This window comes from Hyperoodon ampullatus (genome assembly GCF_949752795.1).
Source record: "Hyperoodon ampullatus genome assembly, chromosome: 19".
NCBI classification, from domain to species: Eukaryota; Metazoa; Chordata; class Mammalia; order Artiodactyla; family Ziphiidae; genus Hyperoodon; species Hyperoodon ampullatus.
This window is the reverse complement of record NC_136932.1, coordinates 53,809,665-53,833,966: the sequence shown is the minus strand read 5'-3', so window position 1 is coordinate 53,833,966 and position 24,302 is coordinate 53,809,665. Positions and strand designations below refer to the sequence as shown.

Genomic DNA, 24,302 nt, shown 5'->3' with positions numbered 1-24,302 from the left:
TTATGGACCTTTGCTATTGTTTTCTTCATTTCTATTTCATTTGTTTCTGCTCTGATCTTTATGGTTTCTTTCCTTCTACTAACTTTGGGGGTTTTTTTGTTCTTCTTTCTGTAATTGCTTTAGGTGTAAGGTTAGATTGTTTATTTGAGATTTTTCTTGTTTCTTGAAGTGAGATTGAATTGCTATAAACTTTCCTCTTAGAACTGCTTTTGCTGCATCCCATAGGTTTTGGGTCTTCATGTTTTTGTTGTCATTTGTTTCTAGGTATTATTTATTTCCTTTTCAATTTCTTCAGTGATCTCTTGGTTATTTAGCAGCACACTGTTCAGCCTCCATGTGTTTGTGTTTTTTCCAGTTTTTTTTCCTGTGATTGATTTCTAATCTCATAGTGTTGTGGTCAGAAAAGATGCTTGATTTGATTTCAGTTTTCTTAAATTTTCCGAGGCTTGATCTGTGACCCAAGATGTGATCTATCCTGGAGAATGTTCTGTGTGCACTTGAGAAGAAAGTGTATTCTGCTGCTTTTGGGTGGAATGTCCTATCAATATCAATTAAATCTATCTGTTCTGTTGTGTCATTTAAAGCTTGTGTTTTCTTATTTATTTTCTGTCTGGATGACTTGTCCATTGGTGTAAGTGGAGTGTTAAAGTCCCTTATTGTTATTGTGTTATTGTCAATATCCGCTTTTGTGGGAAAATGTAGATTTCCCTGTTAGCATTTGCCATATGTATTGAGATGCTGCTAAGTTGGGTGCAAAAATATTTATAATTGTTATATTTTCTTCTTGGATTGATCATTATGTAGTGCCTTTCCTTATCTCTTTTAACAGTCTTTATTTTAAAGTCTATTTTATCTGATATGAATATTGCTACTCCAGCTTTCTTGTGATTTCCATTTACATGGAATATCTTTTTACAGCCCCTCACTTTTTGTCTGTATGTATCCCTAGGTCTGAAGTGGGTCTCTTGTAAGACAGCATATATATGAGTCTTGTTTTTGTATCCATTCAGCCAGTCTGTGTCTTTTGGTTGGACATTTAATCCACTTACATTCAAGGTAATTATCGATATGTATGTTCCTATTACCATTTTCTTAATTGTTTTGGGTTTGTTTTTGTGGGTCTTTTTCCTCTCTTGTGTTTCCCTCCTAGAGTTCCTTTAGCATTTGTTGTAAAGCTGGTTTGGGAGTGCTGAATTCTCTTAGCTTTTGCTTGTTTGTGAAGGTTTTGATTTCTCTGTTGAATCTGAATGAGATCCTTGCTGGGTAGAGTAATCTTGGTTGTAGGTGTTTCCCTTTCATCACTTTAAATATGTCCTGCCAGTCCCTTCTGGCCTGCAGAGTTTCTGCTGAAAAATCAGCTGATAACCTTATGGGGATTCCCTTGTATGTTATTTGTTGCTTTTCCCTTGCTGCTTTTAATATTTTTTTCTTTCTCTTTAAATTTTGTTCGTTTGATAATTATGTGTCTTGGTGTGTTTCTCATTGGGTTTATCCTGTAGGGACTCTGCACTTCCCGGACTTGGTTGGCTATTTCCTTTCCCATGTTAGGGAAGTTTTCCACCATAATCTCTTCATATATTTTCTCAGACCCTTTGTCTTTCTCTTCTTCTTCTGGGACCCCTGTGATTTGAATGTTGGTGTGTTTAATGTTGTCCCAGAGATCTCTGAAACTGTCCTCTATTCTTTTCATTCTTTTTTCTTTATTCTGCTCCTTGGCAGTTATTTCCATCATTCTATCTTCCAGCTCACTTATTCGTTCTTCAGCCTCAGTTATTCTGCTATTGATTCCTTCTAGTGTATTATTCATTTCAGTTATTGTGTTGTTCATCACTCTTTGTTCTTTAGTTCTTATAGGTCTTTGTTAAACATTTCTTGTATTTTCTCCGTCCTTGCCTCCATTCTGTTTCTGAGATTTTGGATCATTTTTACTAATATTACTCTGAATTCTTTTTCAGGTAGGTTGCCTATTTCCTTTCATTTATTTGGTCTGTAGGTTTTTACCTGGCCCCTTCATCTGTAACATATTCTTTGGTTCTCTAATTTTTTTTTTTTTTTTGATATCTGGGCCTGTGTTCCTGTCTTACTGATTCTTTGACCTGAGGCATCCAGCACTGGAAATTTTAGGCTGTTGGGTAGAGCCGGGTCTTGGTCCTGAGATGAGGATCTCCGGGAGACCTCACTCTGATGAATATTCCCTGAGGTCTGAGGTTCTCTTTTAGTCCAGCAGTTTGGACTTGGCACTCCCACCACAGGAACTGAGGCCTAACCTCTTGCCTGGGAACCAAGATCCCGCCAGCCACAGCGTGACAAAAGAAAAAAAAAAAAGCAGTGCAATAACAAAGAATAAAAAATAAAATAATATTAGAGAAATAGAAAATATATTAGAAAAAATAAAAATATAAGTGAAACAAAAACAACAGGGTTAAACAGAACCACAACAGCAAAAGGAACAGAGGGGGGAACAAACCAAAAGGAGCAGAACAATAACAAAGAATAAAAGATAAAATCAAATTATAAAAATAAAAAAATTTATTAGAAAAAATGAAAATATAAGTGAAACAACAACAACAAGGTAAAACAGAACCACAACCACAAAAAGAAAAAGAAAAAAAAATGGAAAAAGAAAAAAGTGCCTGCAAATCCCTTGGCTGTGGGGGATGGAGTCTAGGTGGGGGTGGGGATTAGGTGGGGCAGGGTCTAGCCTCAGGACCCTCATGGCCAGAGGTGGCCGTGGTGTAGTGCAAAGATAAGGCCCTGGGTGGGGGTGCGGGGACAGGACTTAGGCCCAGCGTGGCTGGACGGGGCCTCAAGAGGGCAGAGGATCAAGCCTGGGACCTTAGTAGGCTCCTGGTGGCTCAAGTGGGCAGGGGAAATGCTGGCCTATTCTCTTCCAGTCCTCTAATCCCCCGAGGGTCTCTCCCTGTCCCCACTGATCCCTTCATTGTGAGTGGGCCCCTCCTGAGCGTGGGAACCCATCCCCTCCTGCAGCCACCCCTCAGGGGTGCCGGTCCCATCCAACCTCCAGTTCTCCTCTCCCCTTGTCCTACTCTGTTGCTCGGGGGTTCTTCCCATTCCCTTAGGTGTCCGTGGTCCCCCACCAGTGCCTGGGAGGTGCCCTAGTTGTGAGGAGACGCAAACTCTGTGTCCTCCTACTCTGCCATATTGACTCCACTCTGGTAATTTTTGTTACATACTTTTGTATGTATTGTGAACCATAGAGTATTTTATTATTATTTTTTCCCTTAAATCATCAGTTATTTTTTTAATTACTTTTTGTGTGTGTGTGTGTGGTACACGGGCTTCTCACTGTTGTGGCCTCTCCCGTTGCGGAGCACAGGCTCCGGACGCGCAGGCTCAGCAGCCATGGCTCACGGGCCCAGCCGCTCCGCGGCATGTGGGATCTTCCCAGACCGGGGCATGAACCCGTGTCCCCTGCATCGGCAGGCAGACTGTCAACCACTACGCCACCAGGGAAGCCCAATTACGAATTTTTAATTGAGACTTTATAAAGCAGTTTAAGGATCACTGTAAAATTGAAGGGAGGGTACACAGATTTTCCATATATGCCCTTCCCCAGCCACCTCATTATCAACATCCCCCACCAGAATGATACATTTCTTACGACTGATGAACCTACATTGAGAGGTCATAATCACCCAATGTCCATAGTTTACATTACCATTCACTCTGGGTGCTGTACATTTAATGGGTTTGGGCACATGTATAATAACATCTATCTACCATTATATCATACAGAGTATTTTCACTGCCCGAAAAATCCTTTGTGTTCTGCCTATTCATCCCTTCCCTCTCTCCCTGCAAACCACTGTGGATCGCTGATCTTAGTACTGTCTCCATAGTTTTGCCTTTTCCAGAATGGCATATATAGTTGGAATCATACAGTATGTAGCCCTTCGGACTACAGCCCTTCAGTATGTAGTAATATTTAAGTTTCCTCCTTGTCTTTTTATGGCTTAATAGCTCATTTCCTTTTAGTGCTAAGTAATATTCCATTGTCTGGATGTACCACAGTTTATTTATCCATTCCCCTATTGAAGGACATAGTGATTGCTTCTAAGTTTTGACAGTTATGAATAGAGCTGCTCTCATCATTTGTGTGCAGGTTTTGTGTGGGCATATGTTTTCACCTCCTGTGGGTAAATACTAAGGAGCATGACTGCTTGATCATATGGTAAGAGTAGGTTTAGTTTTGTAAGAGACTGCCAAACTTTCTTTTGAAGTGGCTGTACTACTTTGCATTCCACCAGCAATGAATGAATTCCTTTTGTTCCAGATCTCCACATTCTTGTCAGCATTTGCTGTTGTCATTTTTCCTGATTTTAGCCATTCTAATAAGTGTGTGGTAGTATCTCGTTGTTTAACATGCATTAGTCTAATGACATATGATGTTGAGCATCTTTTCATATGCTTATTTGCTACATTTTTTTTTTTTTTTTTTTGCGATACGTGGACCTCTCGCTGTTGTGGCCTCTCCCACTGTGGAGCACAGGCTCCGGATGCGCAGGCTCAGCAGCCATGGCCCACGGGCCCAGCCGCTCCGTGGCATGTGGGATCCTCCCGGACCGGGGCACGAACCCACGTCCCCTGCATCGGCAGGCGGACTCTCAACCACTGCGCCACCAGGGAAGCCTATTTGCTACATTTTAAAATAATTATTTAATTTTTTGGACTGCATTGGGTCTTTGTTGCTGTGCACAGGCTTTCTCTAGTTGCAGTGAGAGGGCTTCTCATTACAGTGGCTTCTCTTGTGGAGCACGGGCTCTAGGCATGCGGGCTTAGTAGTTGTGGTTCGTGGGTTCTAGAGCACAAGCTCAGTAGTTGTGGCACACAGGCTTAGTTGCTCCGTGGCATGTGGGATCTTCCCAAACCAGGGCTCAAACCCGTGTCCCCTGCATTAGCAGGCAGATTCTTAACCACTGCGCCACCAGGGAAGCCCCTATTTGCTACATTTTTGTCTTCTTTGGTGAGGTGTCTGAGGTCTTTGGCCCATTTTTAAATTGGGTTGTTTGTTTTCTTCTTGTTGAGTTTTAAGAGTGCTTTTTTGTATATTTTGGTTAATTCCTTTATCAGATATGTCTTTTGCAAACATTCTTTTCCCAGGCTGAGGTTTGCCTTCTCATTCTCTTGACCTTGTCTTTCACAGAGCAGAAGTTTTTAATTTTAATGAAATCTAGATTATTAATTATTTCTTTCACAGATTGTGCCTGTGGTGTTATATCTAAAAAGTCAGCACCATACCCAAGGTCATCTAGGTTTTTGCCTTTGTTCTTTTCTAGGAGTTTCATATTTTAGTGTTTTACATTTAGGTCTGGGTTCACTTTGAGTTTATTTTTGTGTAGGTTGTGAGATGTGGATCTAGGTTCATTCTTTTTGCATGTGGATGTCCAGTGGTCCCAGTGCCATTTGTTGAAGAGGCTGTCTTTGCTCCAATGTTTTGCCTTTGCTCTTTTATCAAAGTTCAATTAACTATATTTATGTTGGTTTATTTCTGGACTGTCTATTCTGTTCCATCAATGTATTTGTCAGTTCTTTTGCCTGTCATACTGTCTTGATTATAGTTCGTGTTGAAGTTGGGTGGCATTGTCCTCCAATTTTGTTCTTCTCCTTCAGTATTGTGTTGGCTATTTTGGATCTTTTACCTTTTCATATACAGTTTAGAATTAGTTTGTCAGTATTCACAAAATTACTAACTGGGATCTTGACTGAGATTGAATTTAATCTATAGATGAAGTTGGGAAGAACTGACATCTTAATGATACTGCGTCTTCCTGTCCATGAACATGGAATGTCTCTGCATTTCTTTTGTTGTTCTTTGATTTTGTTCATCAGAATTTTGTAGTTTTCCTCCTATAGATCTTGTACATATTTTGTCAGATTTAGACCTAAGTATTTCATTTTCGGGGGTGCTAATGTAATTGGTATTGTGTTTTTAATTCCAAAATCCACTTGTTCATTGTTAATATATGGGAAAGTAATTGACCTTTATAAATGAACCTTGTATCCTGGAACCTTGATATAATCACTTATTAGTTTCAGGAGGTTTTTTGTTGATACTTCCAAATTTTCTACATAGACGATTGGCTAACAGAGACAGTTTTATATCTTCTCAATTTTTAAAAAAATAAATTTATTTATTTATTTATTTTTGGCTGCGTTGGGTCTTTGTTGCTGCGTGCGGGCTTTCTCTAGTCACGGTGAGCGGGGGCTGCTCTTTGTTGCAGTGTGCGAGCCTCTCCTTGTGGCTTCTCTTGTTGCACAGGCTCTAGGCACGTGGGCTTCAGTAGTTGTGGCACATGGGCTCAGTAGTTGTGGCTCGCGGGCTATAGAGCGCAGGCTCAGTAGTTGTGGAGCATTGGCTTAGTTGCTCCGCAGCATGTGGGGTCTTCCTGGACCAGGGCTCGAACCCATGTCCCACGCATTGGCAGGAGGATTCTTATCTACTGAGCCACCAGGGAAGCCCTCTCAATTTGTATACCTATATTTCCTTTTCTTGTCTTATAACATAAGGAAAGACATACAGTTGAAAAGAAATGGTGAGAGGGAATATCATTGCCTTGTACCTGATCTCAGAAATCTTTTAAGTTTCTCACCATTAAGTATGATGTTAGCTCTAGGGTTTTTTTGTATATATTCTTTATCAACTTGAGGAAGTGCTCCTCTATTCCTAGTATACTGAGAGTGTTTATCATGTATGTGTGGATTTTGTCAAATCCTTTTTTGCAGCTATTGATATGATCATGTGATTTTTCTTTCTTAACCCACCAGTGTGTGATGGATTATATTAGTTGATTTTCAAATGTTGAACCAACCTGCATAGCTGGGATAAATCACACTTCGTCATAGTTTATAATTCTTTTTACACATTGTTGGTTTCAATTTGTTAATATTATCTTGCTATTATTTGGTTGAGGATTTTTGCATTTGTGTCCATGGGAGATATTGGTGTGTAGCTTTCTTTTAATGTCTTTGCCTGGTTTTGGTATTAGGGTAATGCTGGCCTAATAGAATGAGTTGGCAGCATTCCCTCTGCATCTGTCTTCTGAAAAAGATTGTAGAGAATTGGTATAGTTTCTTCCTTAAATATTTGGTAGAATTCACAAGTGAACCTGTCTGGGTCTGGTGCTTTCTTTTTGGAAGGTTACTAATTATTGATTTAATTGTTTAATACATCTAGGCCTATTCATATTGTCCATTTCTTCTTGTGTCAGATTTGGCAAATTGTATCTTTCAAGGAATTGGTCTATTTCATTAGGTTATCAAATTTGTGGGTGTAGAGTTGTTCATAGTATTTTTTTAAAATTATCCTTAGTGTCCGTAGGCTCCGTAGTGATGGTGCTCTTTCATTTCTGATATTAGTAATTTTTGTCTTCTCTCTTTTTTTCTTAGTGAGCCTGTCTAGAGACTTAATGATTTTATTGATTTTTTTTTTTTTTTTTTTTTTTTTTGCGGTACACGGACCTCTCACTGTTGTGGCCTCTCCCGTTGTGGAGCACAGGCTCCGGACGCGCAGGCTCAGCGGCCATGGCTCATGGGCCCAGCCGCTCTGCGGCACGTGGGATCCTCCCGGACCGGGGCACGAACCCGTGTCCCCTGCATCGGCAGGCAGACTCTCAACCACTGCGCCACCAGGGAAGTCCTATTGATTTTTTTTTAAAGAAGCAGGTTTTGGTTTGATTTTTCTCCATTGAGTTTCTGGTTTCAATTTCATTGATTTAAGCTCTAATTATTATTATTTCTTTTCTTCTGCTTAATTTGGATTTAGTTTGCTCTTTTTCTAGTTTTCTAAGGTAGCAGCTTAGATTATTGACTTTAGATCTTTCTTCTTTTCTAATATATGCTTTCAGTGCTATAAATTCTTCTCACAACACTACTTTCACTGCCTACCATGTATTTTGATAAGGTGTGTTTTTATTTTCATTAAGCTCAAACTATTTTTAAATTTCTCTTGGGATTTTTTCATTGATCCATGTGTTATTTAGCCATGTGTTGTTTAATCCTCACATGTTTTGGGATATTCTAGTTATCTTTCTGTTACTGATTTCTAATTTAATTCAATTGTGGTCTGAGTACAGTCATTGTTATGATTTTTTTTTAACTTGTTAAAGTATGTTTTATCTCTAGAATGTGGTCTATCTTGGTAAATGGTCCATGTGAAGTTGGGAAGAATGTGTATTCTACCACTGTTGGATGAAGTAGTCTATAGATGTCAGTTATATCCAGTTGATTGGTGATATTGTTGAGTTCAGCTATGTCCTTAGTGATTTTCTGCTTGCTAGGTTTGTCCATTTCTGATAGCAACTCCACCTATGATAGTGGATTTATCTATTTCTCTTGCAGTTCTATTAATTTTTACTCCATATAGTTTGACACACTGTTGTCACATGTTAAAGATTGGTATTTTTTTCTTGGAGAATTGGCCCCTTTATCATTATGTAATGCCCTTTTTTTTCATCTCTGATAACTTTCCTTTCTTTGAGGTCTTCTGTGTCTGAAATTAATATAGGTACTCTGCTTTCTTCTGATTAGTGTTAGCATGTCATAGTTTTCTCCATTCATTTACTTTTAATCTATAAGTTTTTTCATCTCTAAAGTGGATTTCTTTTAGACATCAAATATTTGGGTCTTGTTTTATGATCTTCTCTGACAATTTTTGTCTTTTAATTGGTGTATTTAGACCATTGATGTTCAAAGTGATTATTTATTAGGTTGGATTAATATTTACCATATTTATGACTGTTTTCTATTTTTTGCTTTTGTTCTGTGTTCCTCTTTTTGTTTCCCACTCTTTTTATGCATTTTGTAGTTTATTGTCAAGGACCAACAAACAAAATCTGGAAATGCTCTATACAAGTGCTGAGGAGCTACAAAAGAGGGGTGGGGTGGAGGAGACACAATAATACACAACAGTCTTTTGAGGAGCTCCAGCTCTTCATTCTAGCACTTGAACCAAGGAGAGACAGCCATCCTTTGTCACTAAGGCTGCAGAAGAATGGAAACCTCACTCAGTTTATCAGTTCTTAGGGCAGATACAGCAAGAACCTATTTAAAGCTGATGCAAAGGCCACTCGTGGTCTTCTGGGAGCCCCCATGCAAAGCAGAATGGATGCTGAAGGTGGTCCATGGCTGCCGGTGGTGGCTGGTCCCAGCTCCCTAGGTCCTGGGCTTCTCTTGATTCTAACTGACAAGCTTGTCAGTCAAATATAGTTGGCCAATGTGGACCTGTCAGTGGATTATCCCAGGGTCTCTTTTGGCTTTATTCATTAGGGCTTGAATTTTTACAGGATCCTTTAGATTCTTATTTTCTCTGAAGACATCTCTTATCCTCCTGATGGTGTAAGTTCTGTAGTTGTTGGCACTCAAGTGCTTGCCCTCCCTCAGCATTGCCTGGTACATATCCAGCACTCGTGCGTGGCTGGAGGCTGTAATCTCGGAACGAAAAAAACCCAGATGGTCTTCTTTGCAGAGGTCCCAAGTTCAATGCAACCTGCAGAACTTCTTCCACTGCAGGGAGCACCAGTGGGACGCACGCGTGGGGCTTGGCCCAGGTAGTGGCCCAGTGTCTAGCCCAGGTGGACTCTGGCCCTGTGCAGTGGCACAGACACTAAATAAGTGTTTTATTTGATTCCATTTTCTCTCCTTTCTAGCATAACCATCATATTCCTTCCCTCCCTCCCTCCCTTCCCCTTTTTAACTGGTTGCCCTAGGTTTTGCAATATGTATTTATGGCAAATCCAAATGTACTTTCCCATAACACTATACGACTTCATGGGTAGTGTGAGTACCTTATAATAACAGTGTAATCTTAATTCCTCACTCCATCCCTTGTATCATTGCTGTCATTTATTTCATGCATATATAAGCATATACAGTTGACTCTTGAACAATGCAGGGGTTAGGGGCACCAACCCCCCAGCAGTCAAAAATCTGTGTATAATTTTTGACTCCCCCAAAACTTAAGTACTAGTAGCCTACTGTTGACCAGAAGCCTTACCAATAGATAACATAAAGTCAATTAACACATATTTTGCATGTTATATATATTCTTACAATAAAGTAAGCTAGAGAGAGGAAAATGTTATTAAGAAAATCATAAGGAAGAGAAAATATTTCTACAGTACTGTATCAATACTGTAAGTTTACATCATCTATAAGATGATGAAGCATCTGTCAATACCTACATCAATATTATCTTATATGATACAAAGCACTGTAGGTGTTGTATGCATTTCTAACACTGGACATCAAAAATGAAAAGATGATGTGAAAAAGAAATGTATATTTATTTAGAGGTATAAAAATTCATACATTGATAATGAAAAAGCAGCAGTATGTTTGCTTTATGGTAACTTAGTGTAACTGATACAGTTTCTTCACAGTAGCCTGACCTATACATTAATGAATGAATCATTCAAAATTGTAAGGTATAAATTGTAAGGTATAATATGGTATTGGAAACATTGTTACATTTTTTTAAAAAACACTTACCTGTGATGATATGCTGATGTGCAGTTTATCCAGTTATGAAGCAGAGAGGAATATTATATGGTAATGTAATTCTTTGAAAGTTATAAAATAATAAGAAAACTAACATTAATTTTATATTAAATATCACTGACCTTATGCCTATGTAAGGATAGAATAGCATCTACATATATTTCATGCATTTATGACATACTTTTTCCTATTTATTTATTTATTTGTATTTCTAGGCTCCATGGTTCATCTGTGAGTTTTTTCAAATTTTTGCAAATCTTCAAAAAAATTTCCAATATATTTACTGAAAAAAGTTTATGTAAGTGGAACTGTGTGGTTCAAACCTGTTTTAAGGGTCAACTGTATACTATTATTTATTGATATTATTGGTATTATTATTTTGAACAAACTGTTATATGTTAGGTCAAATAAGAAAAATGAAAGTTTTAAATTCATATTTACTATTCCTTTTTCCACACTCTTCCTTACTTTATGTATATAAATAATTTTTCCTCTCTCTGAAGAACTTCTTTTAATATTTCTTGAAAATCAGGTCTACTGGCAACAAATTCCCTCAATTTTTGTTTGAGAAAGTCATTATTTCTCCTTCACTTTTGAAAGATAATTTCTCAGGGTACAGAATTTTAGGTTGGTGTTTTTTTTCTGTCAATGCTTTAAATATTTCACTCCACTCTCTTCTTGCTTGCTTGCTTGCTTCGAGGAGAAGTTGGATGTAATTCTTATCTTTGTTCCTCTGTGGGTAACTGGTTTCTTTCAGGATTTTTTGTTTTTTAATCTTTGATTTTCTGTAGTTTGAAGATGATATGTTTACATGTAATTTTTTGGGCATTTATCTTGTTTGGTGTTCTCTGAGCTTCCTGAATCTGTGGTTTGGTGCTTGACATCAGTTTGGGGAAAATCTTGGTCATTATTACTTCAAATATGTCTTCTGTTCCTTTCTTTTTTTTCCTTCTAGTATTCCCTTTATGCATATCTTAACTTTTGTAGTTGTCCCACAGTCCTTGGATATTCTGTTTTGTTTTTTTCAGATTTTGTTCTCTTAGGTTTTTTGTTTTCAAGCATTCTATTGAGATATCTAGCTCAGAGTCCTTTGTCAGCCATGTCCAGTCTACTAAGAAGCCCATCAAAAGTATTTTTCATTTCTGCTACAGTGTTTTATTCCTAGCATTAAAAAAATTCTTCCTTAGGATGTCCGTCTCTCAGCTTACATTGCTTGTCTGCTCTTACGTGCTATATGCTTTATCCAGTAGAGCCTTTAGCATATTAATCATAGTTGTTTTAAATTCCTGGTATGATAATTCCAACATCCCTGACATAACTGGCTTTGATGCTTGCTCAGTCTCTTCAGGTTGTGTTTTTTACCTTTTGGTATGCCTTGTAATTTTTTTCTTGTTAGCTGGACATGACATACTGAGTAAAATAAGTTGCTATAAACAGGCCTTTAGTAATTTGGTGGTGAGATATGGCAGGGAGGGCAAGTGTTCTATATTCCCATGATTGGGTCTTAGTCTTTTAGTGATCCCGTGCCTCTGGACTGGGAACTTCACAGAAGTTTCTCAGTTTTTTCACCCCCTTAGGTGGGACAGGATGGCTTGAGTGGACTGGAGTTGTTTTTTTCCCTTGGGACTGCTAGACTGCTAAGTTGGGTATTAGATTAGACTCCGATAATACCCCAGCTGGTCAGGCTCTGTTTAACTAGTTTCCCCTGAGGGCAGGCTTTGTTAAGAACAACAGAGTGCCCTGGTATTTCAAAATGGTTCCTTTTCAATTCCCCTTACTAGGAGCACGAGGGTATATTTCTCTGATGTGTATTGTAGGAACCTGGTCTGGCTCCTGGATGAAAATGTCACAATATTTGGGAGCCCTCCATGACTGGGCACCCCTGGAATTTTTAACTCAGAGAGTTATGCATACTGAGCCTCTAGCAGTTCATCACTTACAGTTCAGGTTTTGTTAGCGCAGCACTTGTTCCTGCACTGGTTTCCACTGGTGGAAACCTGTGTGCTGTTACTCCCTGTATTCACCTGTCTGTCTCTCCAATCTTAAAGGCAATGGTTTGTCCTCCCCTCTCTTACAAACCCAGGAAAAGTTGTTGATTTTTCAGTCTTTTCAGCTTCTTACTTGTTAGGATGGAGTGGTGACTTCCAAGCTATTTATATTCAGAAATGGAAACCAGAAGTCTACCTCCGTTATTTTAAATAAATTTACAAATCAGGAAAATTATTTCTTCCCTCATCTTCCTATTTCTTACTTCTGGTACCCTTCATTCCTTTACATAGTTTCGTTTCTATTTTGTATAATTTTTCTTTTAGCTTGAAAAGCTTTGTTTAACATTTGTAGTGCAGGCCTGCTCCTAACAGGTTTTACTCAGCTTTTCTTTCCCTTCATTAAAAAAAAAAAATGATACAGTGTATGTAAGAAAATTTACTGTTTTAACCATTTTTTGTGTTCGGTTCAGTAGCATTAAGTCTATTCACATTGCTGTGCAACCAGAATGTTTTCATCTTCCCAAACTGAAACTCTGTAACTATTTTTTTTTGAATTTTTGAATTGTATTTTGTTTTATATAGCAGGTTCTTATTAGTCATCAATTTTTTACACATCAGTGTATACATGTCAATCCCAATCGCCCAATTCATCACACCCCCACCCCCCTGCTGCTTTCCCCTCTTGGTGTCCATACATTTGTTCTCTACATCTGTTTCTCAATTTCTGCCCTGCAAACCGGTTCATCTGTACCATTTTTCTAGGTTCCACATATATGTGTTAATATACAATATTTGTTTTTCTCTTTCTGACTTACTTCACTCTGTATGACAGTCTAGAGCCATCCATGTCTCAACAAATGACCCAATTTCGTTCCTTTTTATGGCTGAATAGTATTGCATTGTATATGTACCACATCTTTTTTATCCATTTGTCTGTCGACGGGCATTTAGGTTGCTTCCATGACCTGGCTATTGTAAATAGTGCTGCAGTGAACATTGGGGTGCATGTATCTTTTTTTTGTGTGTGTGGTATGCGGGCCTCTCACTGTTGTGGCCTCTCCCGTTGCGGAGCACAGGCTCCAGATGCACAGGCTCAGCGGCCACGGCTCACGGGCCCAGCCACTCCACGGCATGTGGGATCTTCCCGGACCAGGGCACAAACCTGCATCCCCTGCATCGGCAGGCAGACTCTCAACCACTGCGCCACCAGGGAAGCCCCTGCATGTGTCTTTTTGAATTATGGTTTTCTCTGGGTGTATGCCCAGTAGTGGGATTGCTGGATCATATGGTAATTCTATTTTTAGATTTTTAAGGAACCTCCATACTGTTCTCCATAGTGGCTGTATCAGTTTTATGTTCCCACCAACAGTGCAAGAGGGTTCCCTTTTCTCCACACCCTCTCCAGCATTTGTTGTTTGTAGATTTTCTGATGATGCCCATTCTAACTGGTGTGAGGTGATACCTCATTGTAGTTTTGATTTGCATTTCTCAATAATTAGTGATGTTGAGCAGCTTTTCATGTGCTTCTTGGCCATCTGTATGTCTTCTTTGGAGAAATGTCTATTTAGGTCTTCTCCCCATTTTTGGATTGGGTTGTTTGTTTTTTTAATATTGAGCTGCATGAGCTGTTTATATATTTTGGAGATTAATCCTTTGTCCATTGATTTGTTTGCAAATATTTTCTCCCATTCTGAGGGTTGTCTTTTCGTCTTGTTTATGTTTTCCTTTGCTATGCAAAAGCTTTGAAGTTTCATTAGGTCCCATTTGTTTACTTTTGGTTTTTATTTCCATTACTCTAGGAGGGGGATCAAAAAGATCTTGCTGTGATTTATGTCAAAGAGTGTTCTTCCTATGTTTTCCTCTAAGAGTTTTATAGTGACCGGTCTTACATTTAGGTCTCTAATCCATTTTGAGTTTATTTTGTGTATGGTGTTAGGGCGTGTTCTAATTTCATTCTTTTACATGTAGCTGTCCAGTTTTCCCAGCACCACTTACTGAAGAGACTGTCTTTTCTCCATTGTATATCCTTGCCTCGTTTGTCATAGATTAGTTGACCATAGGTGCGAGGGTTTATCTCTGGGCTTTCTATCTTGTTCCATTGATCTATGAAACTCTGTAACTATTAAACAGTAACTCCTATTCCCCCTTGCCTCAGCCACTGGTAACTACCATTCTCCTTTCTGTCTCTGTGAATTTGGCTACTCTAGGAACCTCATATAAGTGGAATCATACAATGTTTGTCCTTTTGTGTCTGAGTTATTTCACTTAGCATGTCTTCAGGGTTCATCCATGTTGTAGCATGTGTCAGAATTCCCTTCCTTTTTATGATTAAATAATATTCCATCAAATGCCTGTTTACTACATTTTGTTTAGCCAGTCATACTTCAGTGGGCATTTGGGTTGTTTTCCTCTTTTGGCTACTGTGAATAATGCTGCTGTATGAACGTTAGTGTACAAATATCTATGTGTTCAAGTTGCTGCTTTCACTTCTTATGGATATATACCCAGAAGTGTGATTGCTGGATCACATGGTAATTCTGTTTAATTTTTTGAGGAATTTCCATCCAGTTTTCAACAGTGACTATACTATTTTATATTCCCACCAGCAATGTAGGACGTTTCCAGTTTCTTTTTCTTTTTTTTTAGCCGTGCCTTGCAGTGTGTGAGATCTTAGTTTCCCAACTAGGGATTGAACCTATGCTCCCTACAGTGGAAGCACGGAGCCCTAACCACTGGACCACCAGGGAATTCGCAGGAAGGTTCCAGTTTCTTCACATCCTTGCCAAACACTTGTAATTTTCTATTTTGTTTTCTTTTCTTTTTAAATAATAACCATCCTAATGGATGTGAAATGGTATGTCTTTGTGGTTTTGATTTGCATTTCCTAATGATTAGGGATGTTGAACATCTTTTCATGTGCTTATTGTCCATTTGTATATCTTTGGAGAAATGTCTATTCAATCCCTTTGCCTATTTTTTTGAATAGGGTGATTTGTTTTTTGTTGTTGTTGAGTTGGAGTTCTTTGTATATTCTGGACATTAACCCCTTTTTAGATTTTACAGATATTTTCTCCCATTCTGTGGATTGCCTTTCATTTTGTTTGGTGGTGTCTTTGATGCACAAAGGTTTTTAATTTTCATGAAGTCCAGTTTATCTATTTTTGCTTTTGTTGCCTATACTTTTGGTAAAGTTTTATAGTTTCAGCTCTTATTTTAAAGTTTTTGATCTGTTTTTAGTTAGTTTTTGTATATAGTATAAGGTTAGCGTCTAACTTCATTGTTTTGTATGTGAATATCCATTTTTGCCAGCATTATTTGTTGAAAAAATTATCCTTTTCCCACTGAATGGTCTTAGCACCCTGGTTGAGTTATTTGTCTATATGTGTGAGAGTTTCTTTCTGACTTTTCTATTTGATTCAATTATTTTTGTCTGCATTTGTGGTAGTACCACACTGTTCTAACATATTTAGTATTTCTAGGTGAAGTTTTGCTAGTCACAGTTTTGTCACATAATTGGTTCTTCTGTCAATTTTCAGTCAATGAGAAAATTTTATCTTGTGCCGTTATAACTAGTGTGAGATTGTTGCTGTTGTTGCTACTACTAGTAATGTTCACTGAGTCTTCATTCTCTTTTGAGAATAAAATTGTGATGTCAGTATATCCTACTTCTGTATACATTGTTATCAACATTATAGGGAGCTAGTATGTCTATAATACCAGAGGAAGGCAATTTGGTATTTTAATTTTTAAAACTTACATTTTACTTATCTATCTTTGAAAAGTGATAATGTCTATGGTATAAAAAACAAGAAGGGACTTCCCTGGTGGCACAGTGGTTGGGGGTCCGCCTGCCGATGCAGGGGGCATGGGTTCATGCCCCAGTCCAGGAGGATCCCACATGCCACGGAGCGGCTGGGCCCGTGAGCCATGGCCGCTGGGCCTGCGCGTCCGGAGCCTGTGCTCTGCGACGGGAGAGGCCACAGCAGTGAGAGGCCCGCGTACCACACACACACACACAAAAAACAAGAACAAAAGGGTTTATATTAAAAAGTCTCCCACACTCAGTTTCTGAGCCATTCTGTTTCCTGCCCCAGATGCAGCTGTTGTTATTGGTTTCTTGTGAATCCTATCAGAATTGTAAAAGCAAGGATATACATATAATATACAGTCAAATTATACATGGTACATGTACATACTCATATCAAACACATATATGTGTCTCTACTCTCTTGCAAATAAGTGTGTTATCAAAGTCTTTGATCATTTTTCTTCCTGATTGGTTAAAAAATGCATCTCATACTTTTTTTTTTTCTTTGCGGTACGCGGGCCTCTCACTGTTGTGGCCTCTCCCGCTGCGGAGCACAGGCTCCGGACGCGCAGGCTCAGCTGCCATGGTTCACGGGCCCAGCCACTCCACGGCATGTGGGATCCTCCCGGACCGGGGCACGAACCTGTGTCCGCTGCATCAGCAGGCGGACTCTCAACCACTGCGCCACCAGGGAAGCCCTCATACTTTTAATGTATACTTCTCTTTCTCGTTATGAGAGAGGTTGAGTATCTTTTCAAATACCTGGTTATCTCCTTTGTCAATTAGGTTGTTCGTCTTTTTTTCTTTTCTTTTTTACTGTTTTACAGGGTTCTTCAATATTAAATTAGGCCCTTATTTGTGTTATGAATTCCAGAACAGTGTTTTTTTTTTTAAAAAACTGATTTGTTCTTGGTCTTTTGACTTTGTTTATAATGTTTACATTCCAAATTCCTTAATGTATCTAGTTCTATTTCTGGACTTTTCTATTTTCTTTTTTCATTGATCTATACTGTTTTGATTATTGTAGTTCATTAATATTTTATGTGTCTAGTTCCTCTTTATTACCCTTTTATTTAAGATGTCTTTTGGCTATTCTTGCTTGTTTATTTTTACGTATGTACTTTAGAGTTAACCTATATAGTTAACAAAATATCCTTGATATATTTTATAGATTATTTGGAAGAGAACTGACTTCTTTATGATAGTAAGTCATCTACTTAAGACCGTGCTTTGTTTCTGATTTTTTCTTTATTTCCTTCAGTCATGTTTAAAGTTTTTTTATTAATTTTTTTCAGCTTTATTGAGGTATGATTGACAAAATTGTAAGATATTTAAAGTATACATCATGATGATTTGATATGCATGTAGATCGTGAAAGGATATCCCGTATCTAATTAATTAAGCATCCTCTTACTAACTTCTTAAATGGATTTTTAAGTTGATTTTTAAGTTGATTCTTAGTAATTTACCTTTTATTTCTGTGTAATTGAGATTTTTTCTTCTATTACATTTTCTAATTAGTTGTAGTTTTATACATAAAGAATATTAATTTCTCTTTGTTTCCCCCAAACCACATTTACTGTTGTTGTTGTTTTTTTTTTCCTGAGCCACATTAATGAATTCTTCTATTTGTAATAGTTTCAATACATTTTCTCAGGTTTTCCAAGTATACAATCATATCTTCTGTAAATAATGATCATTTACCTTCTTTGCAATTTTTATAATATCTCCTGAAAAAAGTGTTAAGTATAATAATAGTAACAGATTGAATGATCATATATGCTGAAAGAACAGATATAAACTCAGATAGTCCCAGGCATCCCAGAAGTATGGTCATCCTTGTCTCATTTGAGACCTTAATGAGAGTGTTTCTAGTTTCTGTAAGTAAGCATGATACTGGCTTTTGAAACCTTTTACATATGTATATAAGTTATAATAATAAAACATATAGGTTATATAATTTTTATATATACATTATGTGTTAAATGACATAAATTATAGTGATTTAATTATATATTAAGCACATGTTTTTTCTTGATAATCATTTTATTCCTATTTTGTTCAGCATTTTCATCAAGGATTAATATTAAACTGTAAAGATGAATAAGATTTATTTTCACATTTTTTAATATGTTAAAGTGTATTGATAAATGTCTTAATACTGAATTATTCTTTTGTTCTTGGCTTTTTGGTTTTGTGTGTGTGTGTGTGTGTGTGTTTTGTGTATGTGTAGAAGAGTCCTATTTGCTATTACATTTAGAATTCGTTGTTTTAATAATTCATGAGTTTCAGTCATTTTCATCAATGGTTGTTCTGCAGTTAGTTGTGGTTTTGATGTGCTTATGAGAGGAGGCGAGCTCGGGGTCTTTCTACTCTGCCATCTTGGCCTGCCAGGTAATATTCATTAGTGATATTATACCAAATCTAGATAAACTGAGAGAAAGTTTATCTAGATCTGGTTTAGGATCAATGTTGTATTTGTTTTATAAAAACGTATTTTTAAATGCTCCTTATTTTTAGAATCTTTTTTTAGGAAATTTCACATACGAAGCAGAGAGAGGGCAGAATAATGAACCTTCTTGTGCCCATCACTCAGCTTTAACAATTATCAATATATTTTACCTCCCCTGTTTGTTTTATTTACCCCCTGCCATTTTTTTCTTTTCTTTTTTGGGGGAATCAGTGGAGGAAAAGGTGAGGGACTAGAATATTTTAAAGCAACTATCAGACATCATACATCTATTTACCCATAAAACAATTTATATATTTAAAACAGATAAACACTTTTAAAAACATAGCAGTGGGGCTTCCCTGGTGGTGCAGTGGTTGAGAGTCCGCCTGCCGATGCAGGGGACACGGGTTCATGCCCCGGTCCGGGAAGATTCCGCATGCCGCGGAGCGGCTGGGCCCGTGAGCCATGGCCGCTGAGCCTGCGCGTCCGGAGCCTGTGCTCTGCAATGGGAGAGGCCGCAGCAGTGAGAGGCCCGCATACCGCAAACAAACAAACAAACAAACAAAAAACATGGCAATGACATTTAAAAAGTAATATTATTATAGCTGGAAAAAAACAGTAATTCTTAGTCTGATATCCATCCTGGTTACAATTTTCTTTGATTGCTTAAAAAATGTCATTTTAGAGTTGGCTTTTTAAATAACAGAATCCAAACAAGGTATGTGCATGACATTTCTTTTAAGAGAGGTGCCATTTATTTGTTGGAAAAACCGTGTTATTTGTTCTGTGGGATTCCTCATATTCAGGATTTGTTTGAATTTGTCCACCTGGTGTCGTTTAGGATAGTCCTCTATCCCCATATTTCTAGTAATGGTAGTTAGGTCTACAGGTTGAATTAGATTCAGGTTTGATTTTGTCCTTGTTTTTTGCTTTTTTGTTTTTCAGAATAACACAAGTCCTGTATGCTTGCTGTTAACATTACTCAGGAGGCAAATAATGTCCAATTATCTGTCCTTGTAATAATAGATCAGTACTGTGTTTTGATGTCATTTGATATTTTTCTACATCATTTTTAATGACTACACTGCATTCTTTTGAATGGCTATTCTATAATTTCTAATCTCTATGACTGAATGTTTAAGTGAGAGCCTTTTTCATTTACGATGCTAGTTACTTAGTGGGTTTAATTATTATACTGAAGATTCAGAGACGTTTTCAATTTAGGGAAATTCTCTCTTGTTATTTCTTTGATATTTCAACCCCTGACTTAATCAGGAGTGATTTGCTTTTGAAGAATTAGAAACCTACTCCAGAAAGATCAAGCAAGATATACAGCTGCCCTTATTGGAACTCAAAGGTTTTTAGGCAGCTTCTGTCTTCTCTTTGGGGCCTCAAGTGTGTCTTTTCTGCCTCTGTGTGCAGAGTTCTCTCATTTTTTGTAGATTGTTTTTTTCTGGATACTTATTCTCTGTCATATGACCTTACCATCACATCTCAAAATGAAAGGCTTAAAGTCTATGAAATGTTCTGGTCTGTTCCCTGTAGTTTAATCAACTCAGTCTAAACAACCCAAATACAGATTCCTAGGAAAGTGAATCTTACTGGTCTTGCTATATTTGGGAGTGTGTTTGGGCTTGGTCATGTGTTATTAATGTAGATACTGGGTCTACCTTTTCAGCAGGGGCTATAATTGATGAACTGTTTTCAGAATAAAGAGTTGAACACATGTCTAAAGAGGTGCCTAGTATAACGTCTTTATCATATATACTAAATTCTTACATATATGAGAACATATACTATTTTTAACCATCTTTTTCCTAAAAATTTTTGGTTATTCTCACTAGTTTATTTTCCAGATTAAGTTTAGAACCCACAGTAATAATTAATTAATTGTTAAGTTTAACATTGTCTTCATCAAGTAATATAGGTATTTGAAACAGGAGGTTTTAAGAGAGTTGAATAGAGCAAACTGAAGGGTTACTCTATTAGGATAGCATCTATGAATTTATTTTTTTTTAATTCATTATTATTGGCTGCGTTGGGTCTTCGTTGCTGCATGCGGGCTTTCTCTAGTTGCGGTGAGCGGGGGCTACTCTTCATTGTGGTGCACGGGCTTCTCACTGCGGTGGCTTCTCTTGTTGCCAAGCACGAGCTCTAGGCGCGAGGGCTTCAGGAGTTGTGGCTCCCAGGCTCTAGAGTTCAAGCTCAGTAGTTGTGGCGCATGGGCTTAGTTGCTCCGTGGCACGTGGGATCTTCCTGGACTAGGGCTCGAACCCGTGTCCCCTGCATTGGTAGGTGGATTCTTAACCACTGCGCCACCAGGGAAGCCCAGGGTAGCATCTATGAATAAAATTCTTACTATGGCGATTTGAATTCCATTGGAAGTTTGACACCAGACTGAACACTTGTCTAAGTCAAAATTTTCTCTTTAGTCCTGTGGTAATATTTAAAATCTACACTTCTGCTATGGTAGCTGCTAGCCACATATGACTATTTAATTTAACTAAAATTCAGTTCCTCGGTTGCACTAATCACATTTCAAGTTCTCAGTAGCCACATGTGGCTAGTGGCAAGTACATTCAATAGTGCAGGTAAAGAACATTCCACCATTGCAGAAAGTTCTATTGGGTAGTGCTGCTTTAGAGGTTTGTATATTGATAATAACTTGTCTACTAATTTTTTAAAAAAATTTTTAATTAATTAATTTATTTATTTAGGCTGGGCCAGATCTTAGTTGTGGCAGTCAGGATCTTCGTTGAAGCACATGGGATCTTCATTGTGGTATGCGGGATCTTTAGTTGTGGCATGTGGGCTCTTAGTTGTGGTGTGCATAGAGGATCTAGTTCCCTGATCAGGGATCAAACCCGGGCCTGCTTCATTGGGAGTGTGGAGTCTTACCCACTGGTCCACCAGGGAAGTCCCAACTTGTCTACTAATTTTTTTTTTTTTTTTTTTTGCCGTGCGCAGGCCTCTCACTGTTGTGGCCTCTCCCGTTGCGGAGCACAGGCTCTGGACGCGCAGGGTCAGTGGCCATGGCTTACAGGCCCAGCCACTCCGCGGTATGTGGGATCTTCCTGGACTGGGGCATGAACCCGTGTCCCCTGCATCGGCAGGCGGACTCTCAACCACTGTGCCACCAGGGAAGCCCTTGTCTACTAATTTTTAATGGTGGTGAAAGATGCAAAAATGTCTATTTTGTATAAGTTTTATTTATAGCATTTTGGTCAGTATGTAGAAGATGATGTCACAGGATGGCTTTGTTTTCTCATTTTAAAAGGATCATTGAAGAAAGTTTGAAAAATACCAAAATACTATATAATAAAGGAGAAAATAAAAATGTCAGGCAATCCCAAGGGATAGGATTTTTGAAGTATAATATACAAGTGCAAATATCACAAGAGTACAGCTGGATTAATTTTCACCAACTAAATAATATACATATATGTATTTTTACCACAGGTTCTCTATTCCTGGGTTCTTTTTGATTCATGGCTTGATTGTTTGGATTTCATAATCGTAGTTTTGTTCAAGAAGAGTACATAAATATATTTCTTATTATATCACATCAAGAGGCACTTGATGCCAGTTTGTCTCACTACTGCTAATGTTAAAATTGACCACTTGGTTAAAGTGGTGACTACCAGGTCTCCATTATAAAGGCACATTTTTCTTTTGTAATTAATAAGTAATCTGTGGGGTGATATTTGGAAACTATGTGAATATCTTGTTTCCCAACAGCTTTTCACCCAGTGATTTTAGCATCCATTTATGTACCTTGCAGGAATCACTTATTACATGGGAGTTGCAAAATGGTGATTTTTAAAATTTTGTCGTTCTATTTATAATTTTTAGCTAGCATTCTTCTTGAAGGAAGAACTTTCCCTTTTTCTCCCATTTCCTTTCTTTGATTCTTCTTTTTTCCTTTTTGTTGTTGTTGTTGTTGTTTTAGTAAATACCCCAGGTATTTCTCATGAAGTTGGTCAGTGTGACTAATCACTATACTTTGAGACTCATTGTTATAGTCACATCTGTATAAGTTCTACTGTACCAGGAGAATTTTTGCTTTTTACAGGTTGGTCATCTTTATGATGTGTTTGTTCTTAAACTGAGAAGTCTTACAGAATATAATTGTTCTAGTATAAATTTAGATTAAAAATTAAAAATACCACTTTGGGTTTTCTTGATTATAAACTTTTCAGAATCTGAGGCAACTGTGTTAAGGAATTCCCATTTACACTAGGCAAGAAAGTAAACAGTAAGTGGAGAGTAGGATAACAAACACTTACGGTATCAAAAAACAACCGTGAAAAGGATCTGTCTTAATGTGCTAGCCCATTGCAGTTTAACATATTGCTTACAACCTTCACAATAGAATTTGAGTGACTTCAGTTACACATTCCAGGAGACTGGCAGTCTGTTACAATCAGAGTCTGAACTTTAGAGCAGGCTAATTTACAGCAATGGGATGAAGAAAGTTGTGGATTTGTATTACACACTCTCACCTGACACTGTATCTGATCCCTTACCTGCCGATTGACATCTTGAATGAGCTCTTTGAAGCAAGTTCCAGCTTAATTAAAACGTTTGCTTGGTTAGCAGTGATCTGTGAAAGCCTGTGATAAATATTGAATCAGGTTCACCTGCTGGTTGCTGTGAGTAGATAAACAGCTGCCTTGTGCAGTTTAATCATGAAACTGGCAGTAGAGTACTACTGTTTGAATTTTTAAAAAAGAATAGTGGAAAAGGTATAGTTATGTCACTTTTGCTATCTTACTAGAGTGTGTGCTTATGTGAGATTTTGCACAACAGGCATTCAGTACCTGTTTAGGTGGCTTGGACAACAGCAAATGGTTGATAAAGATTAACAGTAAACCCTCCTTCTTATACCTCAAAGTATAATTCAGTATTCATTGACTTTTTTACCACTAGCTCTTTAGGTGGATGATGTTTTGAAATAAAAAAAGGGCAGTATTTTGCATTTTTGCCAAGTTAAATGGTAGGTAAAAATGATCCTGTTAAAGCTTTAAGATTTAAGGTTATGACTTCCAACTTCTCACAAATTATCATGAATTTTGTAGCAACTTGAAGAACTTTAGATTTTACTTTATCATCTGTAAAATGGAGTTAGAGATAAGCATTAGTGAACTAAGTGTTTTAGAATTATGTTAACATTATATAATTAAGAAACATTAAAAGAGAAATTAATTTACAAGCAGTAGAGGAACCTTTATAAAATTATCTTCTTTGGACTGTCAACTTGTTTATTCCTTTACAGAATTAATGTGACTAACCAAGTTGGTTGTTAAGAAAATGCTATTTCTATTTTATTTCCATTGTAAAATCAGACATAAATTCTGGAATAAAGCCCTCATCCAAATAAATCACAATCTTCTTTGAGCACATGATGAAAGTTATGGACTGACTTTCTAAAAATGCATACAAAATTGTGTTTGTAGTTTCTGGGTGATCTCAAACTCTCTCCTCTGTAACAGTCCATGGATGTAAATTAAGAACCTGTTTCCTAATAAATTAGTTGAAA

The 24,302-nt window shown here is 37.6% G+C and overlaps 1 protein-coding gene and 1 pseudogene across 2 annotated transcripts in view; one reads left to right on the top strand and one right to left on the bottom strand.

The window, feature by feature from the left end:
- BRIP1 (BRCA1 interacting DNA helicase 1) overlaps window positions 1-24,302 on the top strand; it is a gene marked incomplete at both ends in the record, with an annotated part of 186,619 nt that overhangs the window by 36,626 nt on the left and 125,691 nt on the right.
- On the bottom strand, window positions 9,172-11,423 carry LOC307067459 (LYR motif-containing protein 4-like; annotated as a pseudogene). Its single transcript has 2 exons — window positions 11,327-11,423; window positions 9,172-9,440 (listed from the first exon to the last, which is right to left on the bottom strand). The product of its transcript is annotated as an LYR motif-containing protein 4-like (transcript).